The following is a 5,076-nucleotide window of genomic DNA, read 5'->3' on the forward strand; positions in this document are numbered from 1 at the left end:
CATCGTCAAGGTTTTATCGCAACGCTCCTATCCCGCTGCTCCGGCGTTGCGACGTACGCCGTCTACCGAAATGCCTATTATTATTGTTTTTTAAAGTATATGTTATATATGTTAAGGAGTAGGGTTGCGTCAGTTAAACCACGAGGCTAGTTACACACTGTTTTAATCGAGGCGTTGCACCGGCGGGGACGCAGCCACACGCACACACGTAAACGCTTTACTTAACTACATATATAACAATCCCTCCACCTATAGTAAAGAACAGTATCAATTATATAACTAAAGCTAATATAAAACTAAGAATGTTCTAGGATTACGCAAAGTGTTTAATTTAATAGTTTTTGATGCTCATAATTGCATGTCACTGAGTCACTCGATACTTATCGGGGTCAGTTCCCGTCTACGAGTGGACACTGGGGCGGGTGGAGGTGTTGCAAAGGTAGAATCGAATTCGTCACTGGCGCTCTCATCCTCTGCTTTCTCCCTCCCGGGATCCTGCGAAGGAGTTGAAGACGCAGATGCATATATAGTCAATGGTTATTGACTGTATATCGGGAACGACATCGGGATTCCAAGCTGGTTGGTGATCCGGTCCCGTTGTAGACGTGCGTGCCCTTATCTGGTCCACGTGTCGAGTTACTTCGCGGTTTAATTCTGGTATGAAAACCTTAAACATTACGCTTCCGATTTTTTCTCTAATGAGGCCCTTAATCCAGCAAAATTTTTTATTTTCTGAGTTTTTTGTAGTCCACACTAATTCATTCCTTTTAAATTATTTTCTTTGCTTCCCTTTGTAGCTTTTACCCTGCAAGCACTGTTGCCTTTCTATAGTTTGAGTTAGGTCTAAGGGTGAAGAAGACGGACTTACATCAATAGGGTTTATGAGATCTAACCTCGAGCGTAATGGCTTGCCGTACAACAATTCCGCCGGCGATTTGCCAGTGGTACTATTTTTAGAATTTCTATAATCAAATAAAAATTTTAAAATCTGATCAGTTACATTTTTTTTATTTTTATTAGTCAACATTATAGCTTGTAACCCTTTTTTTATTATTTTAACAAAACTTTCGGCTTGGCCGTTGCTTACCGGGTGGTACGGAGGTGAAAACACGTGTTTAATACCGTTCGATAAACAGAAATCTTTAAAATCTTGTGAAGTGAATGAAGTGCCGTTGTCAGTTACTAAAGTATGAGGTATCCCTACCCGGGCCATAAAATCATACAGTTTCGATACAACAGCTTTAGTTCCGTAAAAATTCATCATCGTATAGCACTCACGGACCCAAAAAATCTAGGTGAACACGATAGAAGGGATGAGGCGGGTAAGGCCACGGTGCGAGCGGCGCGTGCGGCGGCCGAGGCCGTAAGGCCGCACACACCGAGCATGCCGCCGCTAGCCTTTCTATTACCCTGTCTATGCCGGGGAACCAAAACCTTTTACGTGCCTCAGCTTTCATTTTAACTACGCCGAAATGTGAGCTATGTAATTCCTTACATATGGTATCTCTTAAGGAGGTCGGTATGACAACCTTGTGACCTCGCAATAAAATTCCTTTTTCAAAAGATAATTGTAATCTAACATTATAATACGGTTTTAATTGTAAATCACTAACTTTTCTTGGCCAACCTTTAAAAATGTAAAACTTTACTTTGTTTAGAATAGGATCGTTATCGGTTTCGCGCTGCAAATCGTATGACGTCACCGGCAGGCTTCCGTCGAGCACAAAATGCACGTATGTCGCGTGGTCATCCTCGCTTTCATCTGTAAGCGTCCGCACACGGTGAACCGCTTCCCGAGTACCCCGCCTCCCGACGCCCGTCGTATTGCCCGTATCGAGTACTGCTCGCGATAAAAAATCTGCACTGTTATCACTACTCTTAACGTATTCGATACGATAATTGTATGCTGACAGAAATATAGCGTATCTTTGAAGTCTGTTTGCGGACACTTCGGGAATGCCTCGGTAAGGCCCGAATATTGTCAAAAGCGGTTTATGGTCCGTTCGTAAAATAAAGGGAATCGATCTACCGTACAGGTATTGGTGGAATCGGCGAACACCAAATATAATCGCGGTTGCTTCTTTCTGTATCTGCGCGTATTTTTTCTCAGCTGCATTGAGAGTCCGAGACGCATATGATACGGGTCTCTCAATCCCGTCTTGCCCGATCTGTGATAACACGGCGCCTAATCCCACTGGTGACGCATCGACGGTTAATATTAAAGTCGCATGTGGGTCAAAGTGCGCTAAGTATTTATCGGTAGCCATAAGTTTTTTTATTTTATTAAAAGCGTCTTCGTGAATTGACGTCCATTCCCATTTTACATTTTTATGTAGTAAGTTATATAATGGGTATAAAATTGACGCCGCTTCTGGTATAAAGTTCCGGTAATAGTTTGTTAGACCTAAAAAAGATTGTAATTGTGTGACATTTTCTGGTTTGGAGACCTCAAGAATGGCCTTGACCTTATCTAGAGATTTCCGCACGCCATTCTTATCGATGATGTGACCTAAGTAGCATAGCTCGTGCTTAAAAAATTCGTATTTTGAAGCTTGTATAGTTAACCCTGCGTCTTCTAGGCGTTGTAATACAGCTGTTAAACGTTGTTTATGCTGTTCCGCATCTCGTCCGGTACATAAAACGTCGTCAAGTAAGAATACTACGCCTTCTAGCCCTGCTAATAAACATTCCATCGCACGTTGGAAAATAGCTGGCGCCGACGACAGACCGAACACTAGCCTAGTATATTTAAACAATCCGCGATGTGTATTTATGCATGTGAGGGCTTGTGATGGTTCATTTAAAATGAATTGATTGTACGCCATCGATAAATCTATTTTACTAAACTGAACACCCCCATTAAGTTTAGCGAACAGGTCTTTAATAGTCGGTAAGGGATATTGGTCAATAATTAACTGTTTATTAATTGTAACTGAATAATCAGCGCATAAGCGGAGCTTCCCGTCTTTTTTAAAACCGGGACGATTGGGGACGCGTATTCCGAATGCTCCACAGGCTTTAATATGCCTAAGTTCACTAAATGATCTAGCTCTTTATCGATTTTCAGCCTTAAAGCGTAAGGCACCGGTCTAGCTTTATGAAATATTGGCTTTGAATCCGGTTTTAACCGTAACTCAACTGTATATTTATTAAATGCACCTAACTGACCGGAAAACGTTTTAGGAAATTTTTTAATTAATCCCTGCAGAATCGGACTATTTCCCGATGAGTCATTTATATACAACGTATTTATCGCTGGTGCGAGTTCTAATTTAAAATTATGGATAAAATCTCGTCCCAAGAGGGGCGGGCCACCACTCCGCACAACAAACACGTCAAGGTCGTGCACACTCCCAGAGTATGCAACCGGTAAACGTACGACTCCGCAAGTTTCAAGCTTAGTACCAGTATAACCTAATAGTTTTTTATTGGTCGCTAACAACGGCACTTTAGGAAAATGTTTTTTGTATGTGCTCTCCGAAATTACACTAACTGCCGAGCCACTATCTATTTCAAATTCTAAAAATAGGTCACCGATGTACACTTTTTCAGTCATAGGCTTGCCTGAGTCACACCTAATATTATAGAAAGACTCACCATCGTCTTCGTCACCCATGTTACCTTCCTCAACATATTTTACTTTATCGACCGTACACATTCTTCCTAAATGCCCCTTTTTACTACACTTTTTACACTTATAGTTTTTGAAACGACACTGAACTGATTTATGGTTTGTAAAACCACATACACTGCACTTTTCTTTTTTGGAGATTGCGAACACGCCATCTTGGCCTGCTGCAGACACGAAGGCCCCGCTGCCACCTGGCATCGCCACCGCCGATATGGCGGCCAAACGTGCACAACGCACGCTTTCCGCCAAATCCACTGCCTTTGCCAAAGTCATTTCCCGCTGATCTTGGGCAAATAACTTATCTCGTTCGTGTCCGGGTATCATGCCCATGATGAACCTATCTAGTAGGGCCTCTTCCAAGTTCTTAAAACCACAGTGTGCTGCCAAGCCTCTAATTCTGGCTGCCCATTGAGTGTGACTCTCGCCTGACTGCTGCATTGCCGAATAAAATATAGATTTTTCTGAGAACCCGATACGTTTAGGTGAGAAGTGATTATCGAGTAATCTCAGTATTTCCTCGTAGTCCACGTCTTCGGCCTTTCTAGGCAACGCCAGGTCACTAGCCAGTTTAAACGTAGATTCGCTTAGCGCGCTGAGTAAAATCGCCCTTCGTTTGACTTTTCATTTGTCCGTTTCATTTGTAATATCGTTCGCGATGAACCATTGATTTAAACGCGATTTGTAGCTATTCCACTCTTGCGAACTATGATCGAATGATGACAATATCCCAAACGATACTCCTGTCGACATTTTCGGGTATAATAATATGTATAATTTTAAATTATCTACGCGTGTTTCCGATCGTAGCCACTGTTATATATGTAAAGGAGTAGGGTTGCGTCAGTTAAATCACGAGGCTAGTTACACACTGTTTTAATCGAGGCGTTGCACCGGCGGGGACGCAGCCACACGCACACACGTAAACGCTTTACTTAACTACATATATAGCAGTATATTAATTTTGAACCATTGATGTGCGCTAAATGCCAATCAATAACGTAATAAATACGAAAGTCGACTATACTCATAAATACTTAAACGGAAATATTTGGAATTAAAAAAATTAAGGGTTATATATTCACTCAACTCGTTATATATTCACATGAAGACCTTAAAATCCACATTAAGACCGACTGTCATAAGTTTTGATTGCTGGTTCTTATATCATTTTTTTTAATATATAGTAGTTATTACAGGAACTATAAGTATATAAATGTTCCTAATAGACCCAATAAAATGAAAAATTATAATAAAATGATAAAAAATTTCCAGTTTCAGATTTTTTCCTTTGTATTGGCCTAATTATCTACCTGCATGCCAAATTTCAACTTTCTAGGTCATCTGGAAGTAGGATATAGTTTTGGTCAGTCAGTGATAAAAATGACGATCCTCATAACTCAAATAGTTTTTGAGTTATGAGGAGGTCAAAATTGGCTCCAAATGGT

At 41.0% G+C, this 5,076-nt stretch overlaps 1 pseudogene; it reads right to left on the minus strand.

Moving 5' to 3' along the window:
- Window positions 1–466: 466 nt before the first annotated feature.
- On the minus strand, window positions 467–4,381 carry LOC125075537 (annotated as a pseudogene).
- Window positions 4,382–5,076: the final 695 nt, after the last annotated feature.

This window comes from Vanessa atalanta, chromosome W (assembly GCF_905147765.1).
Source record: "Vanessa atalanta chromosome W, ilVanAtal1.2, whole genome shotgun sequence".
NCBI classification, from domain to species: Eukaryota; Metazoa; Arthropoda; class Insecta; order Lepidoptera; family Nymphalidae; genus Vanessa; species Vanessa atalanta.